Genomic DNA, 15,717 nt, shown 5'->3' with positions numbered 1-15,717 from the left:
ACTCTGCTCTCTGCTGAGGGCTTCTCTTCATAGACAGGCGGCACAATGAAATCTCTTTTTTATTGTGTATTGTTTGTGTTTTTCAGTACACGGGGAAGGCAAAAAAACATGTGTTTAATCGGCTGTTTGTGTTGTTTAGTTGCTTGTCAGCCTGAAGCTGTTTGATGGAAATGTTTTTGTCTGTTTTAGTTGTTTATACATATTTTTGTATTCGTACTTTATATTTTTTAGAGTTGTAGCAGTGTGAGGTGTGTGTGAAAGCATGTCAAAGTGTGTGTGTCAGTGAGAAAGAGAGGCATAGCCGGAGAAAGGGGAAGAATGTGTGCGTTGGAGCATCGTACGGAGCAGTTTGGGAAGCGTGGGTGTGGGTGTGTGTGTGCGTGTGTGTGTGTGTGTGTGTGTGTGTCATGGCAGTGCTGTATCCACCAGAGGGCCTCCTAACTCGGCTCACACACACACAGTCCCGCCAGCGGCAGAGAAACCTTTGACCGGGACACTTTTGAAAGAATAATTTGCATGCAGTCTCTCTCAACTAGAAAGTATTTTTTTGTTGCTTTTGGCGAATATTTCCCCCCTCTCTTTTTCATCTATTGTATTCATTTTACTAAATTCTTCCGTCGTTTTTCAAATCTTAACTTTCCCTTCTTCGTCTCATGTTGTATTGTTGAGGGTTGAATGAACCGCGGGGGGGGGGTTGTAGGAGGTGATGGTTGGGGGGCAGGAGTTGTGAAAGTCAGTTGCCAGCAGAGTAAAGGAGTCAAGTGTCTCTCGTGTCTTTTCACGGTGAATGATGGCTTTGACAGTTTTGCCAAAAGAGCAGTGGGAGACGAGGTCAGAGGGCCATGCTCCGGGGTTTAGTGGATCAGGGGGGGGGGGACATCGCCGCGGGTTTGTAATGATGCGCGCTGTCCTTCTCCGTTCGCTGGGGAACTTTCATGTGTGTTTGTGTGTGTGTGTGTACTCTTTCGGAGGCAGCTGAAAGCCTGTGGTCAGTTCAGTCGGGAGGGGGGGCAGTACAATAGATGACGAACTGTGTGTCCGCATCTGGGGGGGGGGGGGGGGGGGTTGCAAAATGAAGCATGTCCTGCAGGTTCCTCTCCCCTTCCATCCCCCATTCTGCACCCATCCACAGCACGAACCCAGTGGTCCTGCTGGTGGCTGCAGCGGCATCACAGCACTGTACCCCCCCCCCCCCCTCTATTTATGACCACCATTTCTACACACACACACACACCTGATTGGGGTCAATTCGCTCCCTCTCTCAGTCATCACTCTTTTACTTTTGAAGGTGTAGAGGCTTTCTATTTGGAGATACAGTGCAGATTGAGGGTGGAATAGAAAGAGATAGAGAGCAGGATAAGGACTGTCCAATTTTAAAATGTCAAACTATTTTTCGTGTGTTTATACTATCTATTTAAGTGCATTTAAGTGCTGCGTTATAAATAAAAAGGTGTAAATAATATTGTTCTATTTGGAGATCTGACATAAGACATTCCTAAGATATGTGTAATGGCAGCATAGAAAGCACATGAGCGTGTGTATGTAAATGTTAACTCAAAGAAGCTGTGCCGTTTTTACAAAGAAAGAAAAAAAAGACCACAGCAGAGAGAGACAGAAAAACGACGTAAGCATAAAGTGTCTAGTTAAGTCCCGGAGATGGACATACGGCTAAGAGCTCGTAGTGGTGGGTGGATGTGTGGGGGGGGGGGTTGTATGACAGTGTGCGCCTTGTAAAGAGGCCAGCCCGAGCCTTCTCCCAACCCAGAGACAGACATATTGAAATGAGCAGTCCAGCTAACAGGTCTCTGGAGGCTTTTTAAAACAGGGGGCCCTGTGCTGTTAACTTCACACACACTTCCTGTGGCGTGCTCACACTCTTTGGACAGAGAGCGCAGGCCAGCCACAGATGGAATTATTTGTATGCAATTGTTGGCCATTTTCCAGTTATCTTCATCTGATGTTGATACGTGAGTTACATAAGAAGCATGTGTGTGTCCGTCCATTGCTTGCACCTGTGTGATGCTTTTAAAACATTCCAGTCCACGTCTGATTGAAGGCTGTTGGGTGTAATTTTCCGCCCATATTTGGAATGACATTGAGTGGTCCAGTGGGTATAGGAGCTGCAGTCTCTCATCACGCTGCTGGGGGGATGATTAATAATAAGCACTGATGAATTCTCCATTGTCCCTGTGGGTTCTGCCATTACCTAGCAGCTCCAAAATACCACCTGCAGCTATAATTAGAAAAGCTGCATCTTAAGGTCTCGTAGCCATAGATTGGGCCATATAGGACACAGATCAAGTTGCACTGGAGACCATTTTCTCATTCTAAAATCCTTTAAATCCACTTGCTTTTATTTTTATCGCAAATTCTGTCAACAATGCTGTACTGTAAATGCAGTTCAAAGTGAAGGCCACACACAGTTATCCGTGTATCTGAATGATAACCGTCCTATCACAATTGAATTTCCTTTCCCCTAATTTCTGTCAGGGCTTCATCACCCCCGTTCCCAAGGTTGTCTAAATAGACCTAATTTGATTTGAGATCACAGATTAGATACCCACTGTATCTGATTGCAATTTGCCAGCTGCAGATATGTATCAGAGCAAATGATGAATGTTGCTGTGCCCTAATTACTATGCTAAAATGATCACTATAAAAGCTCCCTCGTAAAGAATTGTGCTGAGCTCATATTACCAATCAATTCATCTCTGTCTTATGTTTTAATATCATATGCTGCTGTGTGTACAAGGGAGCCATGCATTGATCTTTGGATCCATACCATAATGTCCCATAATGAGGCTGTTAGTTGATTACAGTGGTGTGTAGACTTAATCCTGCCAGGGTTATCAGTGGGATTGATGAGCCAATACTCGGGACTACTGCCCCCTGTAAATGGGCTCCCTACTGTACGGAGTGTATTGATATTCAGAGCGAGATGGAGGCTTATCTGCTGTGTGGTCGGGTCAGTTGTTTGAAGACCTTCCGCCACTACAACTAGGGCTGCACCATTTGGAAAGAATAACTCTTTACAATTATTTTTGACTGATATTGCAATTGTGAAATAATTCACATTATGGGAGGGATTGATCCTTTTTCTCTTTATCATTGAAAAAGATATTAAAGGATCATGGCGTTATTTTTCAAAAGGATCTGTACCAAACAACTATGTTTTATTCAGTCTATGGAATATGATGTTCAGGCCGGGATATCTCTGCAACACCTCAATACTATACGATTATATTTTTAACATATATTTAGCCTTTACCAAATATTGTGCATCCTGCAATTTTAATATTGCACCAGTTCAAATTGTGATTTCAACTACTTTTCATCCACATAACTTGACTCATTAAACTCAGACTTCAGTTTGCTTTCCAGATCCTAAATAATACATTTTTTATTATTCTTTGCTTTTTGGTTGTTTATATCGTCAGTCCTGTGCTTTTTTTTTAAATTTCATTGTGTTTATGAGCACAGTCGTTTATTTAATTTGGCTCAAATATTGCACTTAACAAGCTGGTAGAGTTTGACATGTTGGTAAACTGGTTAGCTGCAGACACGGGGGCACATGATGCAGCAAAATGCAAACGATCCAACCCCCATTTAAATGACTGCCGCATTTTGACATAAATTACAATAAGTGCGCCAAGGTGCCATCTTACTTCCAGGCTACCCCTGTCGCTACACGAGAGCTAGGCAGTGGTCCAACTAGAGAGTGACAGCAATTAACCTGCCTTCCTAGCTGTTTAGCTGCAGGAAATGGAAGGGATGAGAAATGTGACAGCAAGTGATGGGTAATATTTAAGGTTTAGGGGCAAATGAAATTCTCCCTAAAATGAAAGTCATTAGGGAGAAAGTTACCCCACAGACAAAGGACTAAATGAATGTGTGTGTGTATGTCACCTCCTTCTTTTGACAACTCAAGTTTGTTGTGTAGCGTAGTTAAATTCTTAAAATACTGCCACACATTGCTCACCCTCCATCACCTCTCACAAACAAGCCTCGAGCATCTTCCTCCCTTTGCCCTTCACCTGCCTCTCTCCGTTTGAGAACACACACACACACACACACACACACACACACACACACACACACACACACACACACACACACACACACACACACACACACACACACACACACACACACACACACACACACACCTAAGATGCAAATCTAGGCTTTGCCCTTGAGCATAATTTAAAGGCCTAATCACCCAGACTGTCCCTTTGGATGGAATAGGGAAGGAGGGAGGAAGGGAGGATGGTGTCTCTCATTTGCACCCTTACACAAAGAAGCTCATTAGGGTTATCTTCCAGGCCTGAGATTGCCCCACTCAACTGTGTAAATAAGACACCGGCCCGGGCCTGATGCATCAATCACCTCTCAGGACAGGAGACAGACCTCCGCTGAAATATGAACGATTTCATAAAGGGGCCTTTTGTTAACCGTCATCATCTGTTTGAAGATAAGGGCTTCCTGTAAAGGCTGGAGGAGCATTAGGGAAGCAGCGTGTACTGTATGTCTTATTTCCCCTTTCACTGAAAAGACCCTGGCAGTCCTTGTGTCTGACTTATTTACAATGAGAGCCATCCTTCTTTTTATTTCAAGCCTGTCCCTACAGAATAGGACATACAGGCCTGTGATGTATAGGCCTGTAGTTTCCCCCCTCCGCGATGACACCGAAGATATAGGGTGTGAATGACAGCATAGCCACTGTTTGCTCACCCTTCCCCAGACAAAACACAGCATTATTCTATTATCTATCCAGACGCCACTTCCTCCTCATCCTATCCCCTTCTTTTCCCCTCCGTCTCATTCTTCATCTCGAGGAAACCTGGTGCTGTCCATCTATGTTTAAGACACATTACATGTGGCCTCCTGGAATTTACAGTGGCGCTCTCCCAGTAACTCCATTTCGCACAGGAGTCCCCGGAGAGCACGGCGAAATGTCAAGCTGCAAGGCTTGAAAGAGAGACGAGGAGAAAGGGACAGAGAGCGCGAGCGGTGGTTGAATTGAGAAGAGAGGATGATGGAGATAGACAGAGGGAAATCTGCTGGAAATAAACACTTATGGCTATTTTATGCTCAAGCAGAGCTGTGGCAGTGTGTGCAGGTCGAGGTGCAGCATAGGTAGAGAGATACACTGTGTGTGTGACAGAATATCAGATCAATGCGACTGGCTGTGAGAAGCTCATATGACAATAAATACAGACAAACCATGTTCATTACAATCTTCCTTTATGTTAATGGGAATAGTAAATGCATTAAGGGGACACCAGTTGACATCATTCAGTCTATATAAGGCCTTTTGTTTGACCTTTTTTTCCCTTTCTTTCTCCGTGTAGCGCATTAGCCCGGTGATAAATGAACTGGGTCAGGGTTAACCACCTCAGTGTAAATAAGAGGCAGCCATAGTCCTGCAGTCTCCAGCCAACCCTAGTTGCAGACCGGGATCAATGGCCACTTCACAACTCATTTCCTTTTACGCCTCCCTAACTGCCCCGCTCCAGCTCTGGGAAATAAATGGCACTGGATCTATAAGTCCACTCACACAAACACATACACAGGCATGCATACACACTCATAGGAACACACACTCTGAATGGACTGAGCAATTGCTCCAGCTCGATACCCTCCGCCATAATTTATTTGCCTGGGTGGTGAATGGCGCATCATCTCACAATCGAAAACAGGCATTCTGTCATTGTTTGTTGCCACTCCCCTGTCGTTGGCTTAAACAGAGTACCAGTCGTTAATATGTTGGGGTGGAGTGTTACTGTCACCCACAGCCCACAAATACACATGTAAATGGCTCTGTTTATGTGGAGTTAACAGGAGAAAACACGCTTTCCGATGCACACAAGGTAACGCATCGCTGTCTGCTTTTTCTCCAAAATGCTTCCCTCCCTCCCCCCCCCAAAAAAAGGCAAGTGGCTTATAGTCATTTGATAGGCCACGACACCGCTATCCATTTAACAGAGCTTAAAAATCCTACATATGCATATGCCGGGGTGTCTTAAGCTGACAACCAAAAGACAGGATTTGCTAGAAGGCAGCTTTGGAGTGTTGTGAATTTAACAAGCATGTCTATGTATTACAGTTCCTCTCCGCTTTACCCATGAATAGTAACAAATCAGACTCTGAAACGCATGCCTGATGGTTTGTTGTGTGTACCCCCCCCCCCCCTCCCTAACTAATATTCAAATGACTTCAAATCTGGTTAAGACGATGACTCGCAGAAAGTATTCGCATCTTTAATGTCACTGTCCTTTCAGTAGATTCTCGACTAACAGATCCAGGTATCATCGCCAATTTATTTCTTGTTGCACTCCACTCTGTTGCTCCGATTTCCTTCATCCCTGACCCATTTCTGAATATATAAATGGCTATTCCCAAGTTGTTTGTAGTTGTAACGCTGCCAAGAGGGGAGATGCACGCATTGCCCTCCAAACACTGTATACATATGTAAGAGAGGCCCTGAGCCCTCGCCTCTTCACAGCTTTTCATACAAATGCAGTAAATAAGCTCAGGCCGTGGGGAATTGAAGGCTCCAAACAGACGAACTGACTGACATGTCACTTAGCGCTGGCTTTGGCTCTCTTCACTGCAGGCTTTAGAGCCCAAGCTGCTGGCTTTTATTGGGTATCAGCCAAGGTCGGGCCCTCACTTTACTGTCATCTGTATCACTTGTGTTTTTTATGTGTGGGTAAATAGTGCAAACAGTTTGACACATATGAAGTCTGGAGAGGTGATTTATAGGAAATCCGCTTACAATCAAGTCCTTCCGGAGGACCAACTGAACATTTGTTTTGGGCAGATACAGAGAGTGAGATGTACTCTAGCCTGAGGTTAATGATGGAAGTCGCAGTAGGAATCCATTGAGATAGACAGGCCTGCTCTCTCCAGCCCGGGGGTCCCGCAAACAGCCTGCCATTCCTCATCAAGACCCAACCGCTGCTTATTTACCCACACTGCGGGACTTAACTCGCACGAATTGATCAGCGATAGCAGTGGAAAGCTGCTTGTTCCACCCTGATAAAAGTCACGCCCATGAACATATGCAGAACATGCTTTGTGGGCATATGCGCGGCACTTCAAGCTTGACTAGACACTAAGCTGATATTGGTTTCACGCTTGAGTCCATGGTGCGAAATCTTCCAATTGAAACCCAGAGATTTGATTGTTTCTGCGTATGCATTTATCAGAAGTTTACACGATAAATATACATTAGCCTGGTGGCTTGGCCATGCGTGGTATTGTTTCAGCGATACTATTCTTCATGCATTCCCTTCTACCTGTTTGGACTTCATCATCCAATTCGCTGTGAACCTGATAATCATAATTTGCACAAAACTTTAAATGGATGTATAGGAGTCTGGTGCATCGTTAGTAGAATTTCTCTCAGAGAGGAAGTGTGTCTTTGTTGGCACACGTTTGAAATGTGTAAAGAGAGAATCCTTCTCAAAATCCCTGAAAACGGCATGTTTTCTTTTCCCATTCTTTGTGTTAACTAGCTGTACCATGACATCATTCTCACACTCAGAAGTTGAGGTCTCTACAATATGTGTAAAACAACCCCCATCTTGGCTTATTCCTGACTTAATTTTGTAATGCCTTCACTGCAGTCCTAAATGATATGTCATTTATCTTTCATACACATTTCAACCAGGGGTTTTATTTTCTTAATAACTTCTGTAATTGTTCTGTCCTTGTGCTGCGTGCTATGAAGGGAGTGATCATGCTTTTGGTAGATTTATCAAATCCCACGAAATAAATAAAAAATTGCAGAAAAGGGGCCCTTTTCCTCACATAGCCGGACTAAGTGTGCGACAGAGTGATACATTTTCTTGTTAGGAGAAATTACATCCACTAACTTGAGCTACTTCAGCATGAAATTGAAAAAGAAGCATTTCTTGTGAATTTCCATTCTTGATTCAATGAAAGATGTAGATTAGCCCTTTGGAAAAGGGCGGGGAACAAGAATGAAACTAAAGAAGTATGACTCTGCTCACGCTTGCTTGTTCTCAGAAGCGTGATATAGGATGCTGTTGGAAAAGGCTTTGTTTATGGAAGTAGGGCTCAGTCAGGCTGCTGCAAGATTAAAGGAAAAAAAACGTAACATCTCTCTCCATCTTTGTCTGTCTGTGTGTATCTGTGGCATATATTTATGTATTCAACACAAACCTTATGCATTCTTACATTTGTATCACTCTCCAAGCCTTATCCCAGTGACAGTCTGTGCTCTTGATAGCTCGATCCCGGCATCTTTTTCTCAATTTCACAGCACACAAACAGACACATGTACACACACGTGCTAACACATTTCACCAGACCCAGCTCAGTCTAGCAGCCTGTTCTGGTGGAGGTGAGGGTGGTGGTGGTGGTGGTGGTGGGGGAACACTGATTGATAGACGCTGGGTGTCAGAGTGGAAGGCAGATAACTATATCTTCTACAGCTCACTTAAAGGTCAAACACACATCGCTGTAATTGGAATATTCACAAGACAACCAGCAAGGTACAATGCAGGGTGAAGGGAAGAAGAGGTGGGAAATATGGATGTTACATAAGCAGAAAGATTGAGAGAGAAGAGGGGAAGTTAAGGTGATCCATGAACCTTACACGGGCAGATGCCAGGACTATTCATTGAGTTTATCTTTAAGGGAATGAAGGAAACATCCCCCCCAATGGAGAGCAATCCTCATTGAGAGGAACGAGGACTAATGGCAAGACAAACATACATTTTTAAACGACATAATGGCTGTTAATCACACTTTAGAAAGTCCTCTGTAGAAATATATTTGTGTTAAGTGTGTGTCACTTCAGCTGCAGAACAGATCCAGGGCCAGCGCGTGAGGTAAGGTCATTTACAGTTAAGGTCATAGTGCTCTCTCATCGACCCGGCAACAGGGTAACAATTAGACTCAGCACTTAACCTGAGCTCTGCGCCATGAGACAGACAGACACTCGTACTATTGACCTGCAACAGCAGACCCCCCCCAAGACAGGATCTCATGTACACACATGCACTAAGCAGGCTTGGTTTACACATGCACACACAGACAGTTTAAATGACATCAACCCCCTTTTTTTAGCCAATTTTCCCTGGCTCTCCTGTTTTTCGTAATCATTGTTTCTGTGTAGGATGTGTGTCTTATTCTGTGGTTTAATGGAGGGTAAACACACTTAAATGCAGTTTACCAACTCAGGATGCAGCAACCTTTTATTTACCGCCGTAGCCCCGGTCTTTATGTTTTTGCAAGTGTCTCGTATGCAGACGTTTGTGTCAGCACATTCATCACCCCTTCAGCGTCTATTAGTATTGGCATCCTGCGCAAAACAAGCTTCTCCCCCGGCGGCTGCTTGTTCTCCGCTGCCACAGTCAGAATGCTAGTCGCCTCTGGCCATGTTTTTTGAAATGAGAGCTTCTTAATAAGGCCTTGTCAACAAAAGACAGACGCAAGCAACTTCACTCTGTGTCTCAGAACGATGGGGAAAACACTGAAATACATTCGTGTTCAAGCTACATATAGACAGTATGACACTTATTCTACTTCCCTTCTCACAATTCCAGTTTTTCCACTTGGCTCAGCCCCTTTTTTCTACTACGCCTGACTCGAATGGAACATTTCATATCAGGTATTCATCCAGCTGTGTGACCTCCACTCGCCTGGAACTGTGAAAAGGAGAGGGATCATAATCACCTGAAGGGGAAATGAAGCGCTTCAGCAGAGAGAAAGAGTGTGTAATAGAGGGAGAATGTGTGTATTTGTGTTTTTTTGTGTGCGTCGCTGCACGGTTGGGGTTGAGGTGTGCTGCACAGATGAACACTTATACCTTTGCTTCTACAAAGAGATCACTTGACCTCACACACTGCCCACCTCAAACGCATAAACACTCCTCTCCCTTCGTCCTCCCACACAAATACCTTCTCTCTGTCTGTCTCCATTTCTCTTCCTCTCTGTCTCTTTGTGATAGTATATTGTGGTAGCTGTCAGTTGTCGGCCTCTAAAGGACTTCCCTTTGAGCAGCAGTAGATAAAGAGCTTCTCTGAATGGGCCTGCTGTCACCTTATCTAAACGCAGCGCTACAGCACAGGTCAAAGTGAAGACTAAAGCCACGAGCCGAGACAGAGCACCAGGGTTATATAGGTGTAAATTGAATTGATGTACGGACAGAGAAAAGTCTCTAAAAGCTAATAAGCAAGTATTTTGTATTTAAAATCATGGCACATCTGGACAAAAATGAAAATAAGTATGGTGAGGTATTTCAAACCGAATTTAAAAAAATGCATTTCTGGGTTAAAGTTCAGCGCGAAGGTAGCTGAAAGAATTACCCTCCCTTGCTAGAACACATATATCATTGTATTTGCACAGAATATCCATAGTGATAACAGCAGGAGGTGGGATGTCGGTGAGTGTTAGCGGTTGCGGTGAACGACAGCAGGCCATGTTCTGTTATTGCTGGCACGGCTTCCCAACGTCTCACACACACACACACACACACACACACACACACATATTGGTGCATATGCACTCTTCAACTCCCGCTCTCAGACATAAACACACACTATCTATGATGGGCAAAACAGACCGGTGTTTTGTCTTCGTTAGTGGAAAAATAAGTGTGGGGTTACACAATGGAGCCCCAAGCCCCTCCTACACCAGCTTTCTTCCTGGGGTAGGAGCAAATTCATCTCGGCAATCCTCCCGGGAGGGTGTAGCTATGCAGCTCTGTTTACTGTGGCAGAAAGTTAATATAAATTTTCATCAGTGGGGGAAGTTTACACATATGATTCTATTTGTCCTTCATTATTAGCACCTGAGTCTGGGGCTGGGGAGGCATAATTGTCTACAGACACAGGCCAAATAGATGCACGGGAAAGGCAAATAAGCACACCCCAAAAATAATTTGATGCTTGTGTGTTACAATCCTCCACCCTAGGAATTCTTAATCTAGAGAATCAATAAACAAGGAGTGAGAGACGTGGGAGATAGAGGGGGAGAGAAAGACAGAGATGAGAGGAAGAAATGAATAATATGAGCTATGAGGAGAAGAGGAAGACTTTGAATTCAAAGTGCAGTGAGGAGGTGAATAGAGCAAACAATCAATATGGAAGGTTTTCTTGACAAACACCTATTATGTACCTTAGAAAAAAGAGCTCACATCAACAAATGAGCACAAACAGATTTTTGGAGAGCCAGTAGTAGCTGAGAATACTGAGATGGAGATATTAGAGTGGGACACAGAAGCCCATTGTTCTGCTGGATAGCTTTACCTCCATCCTGAGGCCAGAGCAGATTCTCCATGGACCTCTCCCTCCTTTTCTCTCCCTCCCTTTTTCACTTCAGACTGTTGATTTATTGAGTCATACATTAAAATGCTCATTACTCCTACAGACTTTCCAAATTCCCTATTTCTCCTAACACTCTGGTTACTGTCTTTCTCATGGAAGCACCACCTGAGAAAAGGGTTTCTGCATTTTGGGGTCCCACTATCCCAGCAGTTATTGGAGCCAGACAATCAACATATGAGCAAAGGAAAAGGAGTATAGGTGGAGCGACAGTATGGTTGATTTTCCCATATCTATACACTTCAATTCTTAGCTATTCCCTTTTGTATTTGACTTGAAACTAAATCAAAACCATTGGGCTTTGTGTGGGCTACATGGATGCAGTATAGGAACTCAGTCTGCAGCCGTTGTCCAGGCCCCGGTGCCTCCTCTTATGTTCTGACCTTTATGAAAAGGATAGGAGTCTGTCTACTCCCTCGGCCAGGTTACTCCAGGTGAAAGAGATCAAATGCAACCATAAAAAACCTAGACATATAGTAACTGCATTGACTTAACAGTACGCGTTTAAACTATGATCATTCGAAAAAGTTAAGGAATCACGGTTGCCCTTTGTTCCGACAAGATATAACGGATATAACTCCAATCTGAGGTTTGAGCTCCAAAAGTGTTACATTGTCCAAATAAACTTCATTGTCAGGAAAGACTCTGTAATCTCAACCAAACCAGCTGCATCCATTCTCCTAGTCCTGCATGGAGCCTGCTTGGGGCCCCTGCTGTTCTGACTATGTTCCACTGCTTGTTTTCGGGCCCCGCTTTTGTATTCCGACATTGTATGGGACATCTTATCCTTCTTCCCTTCTCTTCTCATTTGTCTATCCTCTCCAGCCAGCCCCTCCAAATCCGTATCCATCCATCCATCTGCCCTAAATCCACTTATATAAGGAGATAGGGTGTAAATATTTTGGTGTGGAGTGTCAGCGCGTATCTCCCCCGCCAGAGGGGCCGGCAGCCTCAGTCCAATCAGCCATGTTTGTTTGTTCAGCTTAAACTGTGTGTGCCTTGTTTTCCGTGGCTTGTGACTCCCTCCAGCTAGAATAAAGTGTCACACTTGTTCTTTTTTGCCTTTCCCCCCCCCCCCCCCCCCCCCCCCTCCCTCGCCGTCTGTGTTTCCTGGAAGCGAAGATAGATAAGCCCCAAAGTGTGTATATGTGCGCTTATTCACGCACCAAGAGCAAGAGTGTGTATGTGTGTGAGTTGTCAAAGCTGTCAGCATGACTGTTGTTCTGGCCTACAGCCTAGTGTCGAACAGCAGCCGTGCAACAAACACAAAACATCTGTTCTGCACACCACAGTAAAAATATCATGATGCAACCCATTTTCTATTGATCAACCAACAATACGCCGTGTTTACAGACACTTCACGGAACATGTCAACATCTGCGAATACTTACCTGTTGAGGGAAGCTTATTTCACACCAGTGTCATCATTCCAGTATCTACTTTTCCAACTAATAAAAACAACTCCCGACGTGACCTAAGTCAGGAAGTGATCTGCGCTGTCCAAACACAATGTCACAGCCCCTCACATATATCCAATTCCAATGTCATGGCTGCAAATCTCCAGGTGGATTTTTGAAAGAGTGACATTCTCAGTGGACAGCTTATTTCTTGCACGCACCCCTTCCTTCCAACCACACAAAATAAGCAATCTGGAGATTTGTAATGGTTTTTTGCCGGGCCTGCTAATGTATTTCATGCTTGTTTAAGATCTTTGCATGCTCCTTACAAAGGTGCATTGTGATAGGTGTTCCTTATTACCCTGCTCTGTATAGAGTATAAACACTGGTGGCTGGGAGAGTGGAGGATAGTGGGAGGGAGGCATGAATGGCTGATATGTTTTTTTTTCTGTCAGTCTCTTCTCACTCTCTCCCTCTCCGGTGATCTCTGCATGCCTATTAATGTAGCAGAGGAATGCCTGTGTAAACATTCTTGTTTCTCAGTCCGTTTCGCATAATAGTTGCCTGTATCGCCTTTCTCCTGACCCCACTATCTGAAACCAATTACACCAGATCCATTTGGGCTGAATCTTATTTTCATAAGGATCTCCGTGTCGCGGTCTCGGTCGCTCTGTGTGTTATTTTCCCTCCTCTTATTTTTTTTTCCAACCTCAGTGATGGATATCAACATCAAATATGCCTCTGAGTGCCTTGTTATTTATATAGCAGGGCCTGGCTCTTTCTCTCTCCCTCTGTGTCTGGCTCATTCTGAAGAATGTGTCACATTGTGCTGTTTATACAATGTGTGCATTAATAGACTGGGGATGTCATTTTTCCTTGCATAGCAACGCAGGTTAAATAGACGGTGCGCCTCCACTCGTCTGTGTTTTTGTCCGCTCCGGCGGCTCTTCAGCAAACTTTTGATGACTTTCCGTGGCGTTTTGCACTTTTTTGTGCTTTGAGATGAGCTCCAGCTTGCCATCTCTGTGGAGTGGGAAGTGGGTGGCACAAATTGGTGCTTTTTACTGTAATGGCTGAATACACCGAGCCAGTGTAAGTGAGCGGACAGGGCTTTCTTTTTTTTTTTACCTTTTACCGGAGCAACTCTAGCTAACCCCACTTCTTCAGATAAACCACTCTGGAAAAGTTTGGCTGGTGTTGATAAGGTCTGTGTTATGTTTGGAGAATACTTTTTATGCAGCCCGAACAGACTTCCTTTCGAATAAGCCGGGTGAAGTTGATCTTCCTGCTTCACCCCGTCCATTTGCCTGCCATGGATATTGGAAATGGCGTTAAAAAACGTCTTTCTTCTTAACCGTGTGTGACATATGGATTGGCTCTCTTGACTTTGAGTCATTATTGATTCACACATGGATAAACATTTCCTCCTCACAGCTACTTTGGCTTGCATTCATCAAGCAGCCTTCCCTCTAACTACTGTGTGCAAGACTCAATAAACCTTATAATTACTTTGATTCACCAATCACGGGCAAATTAATTAGGCCCCGTGTTCTAATTAGCGACGTGATTGGCTGCATTCAAGGAATTTGTTTTGTCTCTTGCCTTCAGTAAAAGGAAGTCAACAACGTTTGATTTCCAATCCGTTTAAAAAATAAAAGAACAAACATCACATGGCTGTGTTTGTCTGCAGGTGTTGATGTGTACTTTCAGTGTGTGCTTACTTTTTGCATGTGTGTGGTTTCCAAAGAAAGGCCATGGCTCAGCTTACAGATGACACACACACACACACACACACACACAGACACATATAAGCCGATGGCGACTAGCCTCCTCTTACCAAGGAGACGGATCAATGCAGTTAGGACCGAGTGCCAGTGTAATGTGTTTGTTTACTTCACTTCAGAAAGCCTGTCTCCTCCTGAGCACCCAGACAGACAGCCCATCCTCCACATCAGCCCCCCCCACCTCCCAAGCTCTGTCTTTTCATAATTGATCAGGAGGTGGCTGCGTTCCCCGAGGGGTTAAGACATGGCAACTTTTTTTTTTTTCTCCTCCTTCTCCTCTTGTTTGCACTGGATCTCAATGTACTAGTTCAAACATTGTTCCCACCAGCTGGCAGAGCAGCGCCATATGCACGCCCTGTCAAGGCAGCTGTTGTCATGGATACTGGCAAGCACCATAGAAAATAAAATGAGCACCCCTGATTCCCGAGGAAGTGTCACTCTCCCAATCCCAGTTTTTTATTTATTATTTTTTCTCCTCCTCCTACTCGTCCTCTTCCACCTGTGAAGTTGTTGTGTTGTGTGTGTGTTTTTTCCGCTCCTCCTCCCCACCCACTTGATGCTCATGGGCCCTAAGAATACGAGGTAGTGTGGAGCAGCGGTAGCAGCAGCTGTGCACAATGTTCTTTCCTGCCAGACTCTTTCATCCATCTGCTCTTGAAGAATCGGAGTGAAGCTGCTAGCCCAGCTGCCACCGTACCTGTGAAGCAGGAACCGCTCGTCACACACATTCGGTACACACAGCCAGGCAAAGGGGGGGCATCTGTAATCCCATCAAACCCTAGAGAAATAAATTACACCACATCCAAACCTCTCTGATCCCTATCATCTCCCATGTCTGGCAAACTCATCAAACGTCATCAATGGCAAATTTCACAAATGTTTTTCACCACGTGTAAACAGCTTTGGGGGTAATTTCACCACACATGGAAAAGGTCTCTCTTCCTCCATCTACCTGTGCATCTTTCTATCCATCTAGCAGCACCCACCCTGTGCTCATGAGCATACTCAATGCACAGCGTGAAACCTGTGCTGCTAGTTAATTCACTCTAAATGTAATCTGATGTTGATTTTGTCAACTTTAATTACAGCTCCCAGGGACACTTCACATGGCGCTGCCTCTACTTCAGATTGATATTATGAATATGCAAATGTGGTGGTAATTTGCCGAGAGAAGTGGGT

General features: G+C 44.4%; 1 protein-coding gene across 8 annotated transcripts in view; it reads left to right on the top strand.

Annotated features, from left to right (window-relative positions):
- Positions 1 to 15,717, top strand: part of foxp2 (forkhead box P2) — a 91,538-nt gene that overhangs the window by 39,196 nt on the left and 36,625 nt on the right. The window lies entirely within an intron of this gene.

The sequence above is a fragment of the Trematomus bernacchii genome, unplaced genomic scaffold (genome assembly GCF_902827165.1).
Source record: "Trematomus bernacchii unplaced genomic scaffold, fTreBer1.1, whole genome shotgun sequence".
Classification (NCBI taxonomy): Eukaryota; Metazoa; Chordata; class Actinopteri; order Perciformes; family Nototheniidae; genus Trematomus; species Trematomus bernacchii.
Note: the sequence above shows the minus strand (reverse complement) of the source record. Positions and strands in the feature narration are given on the sequence as shown.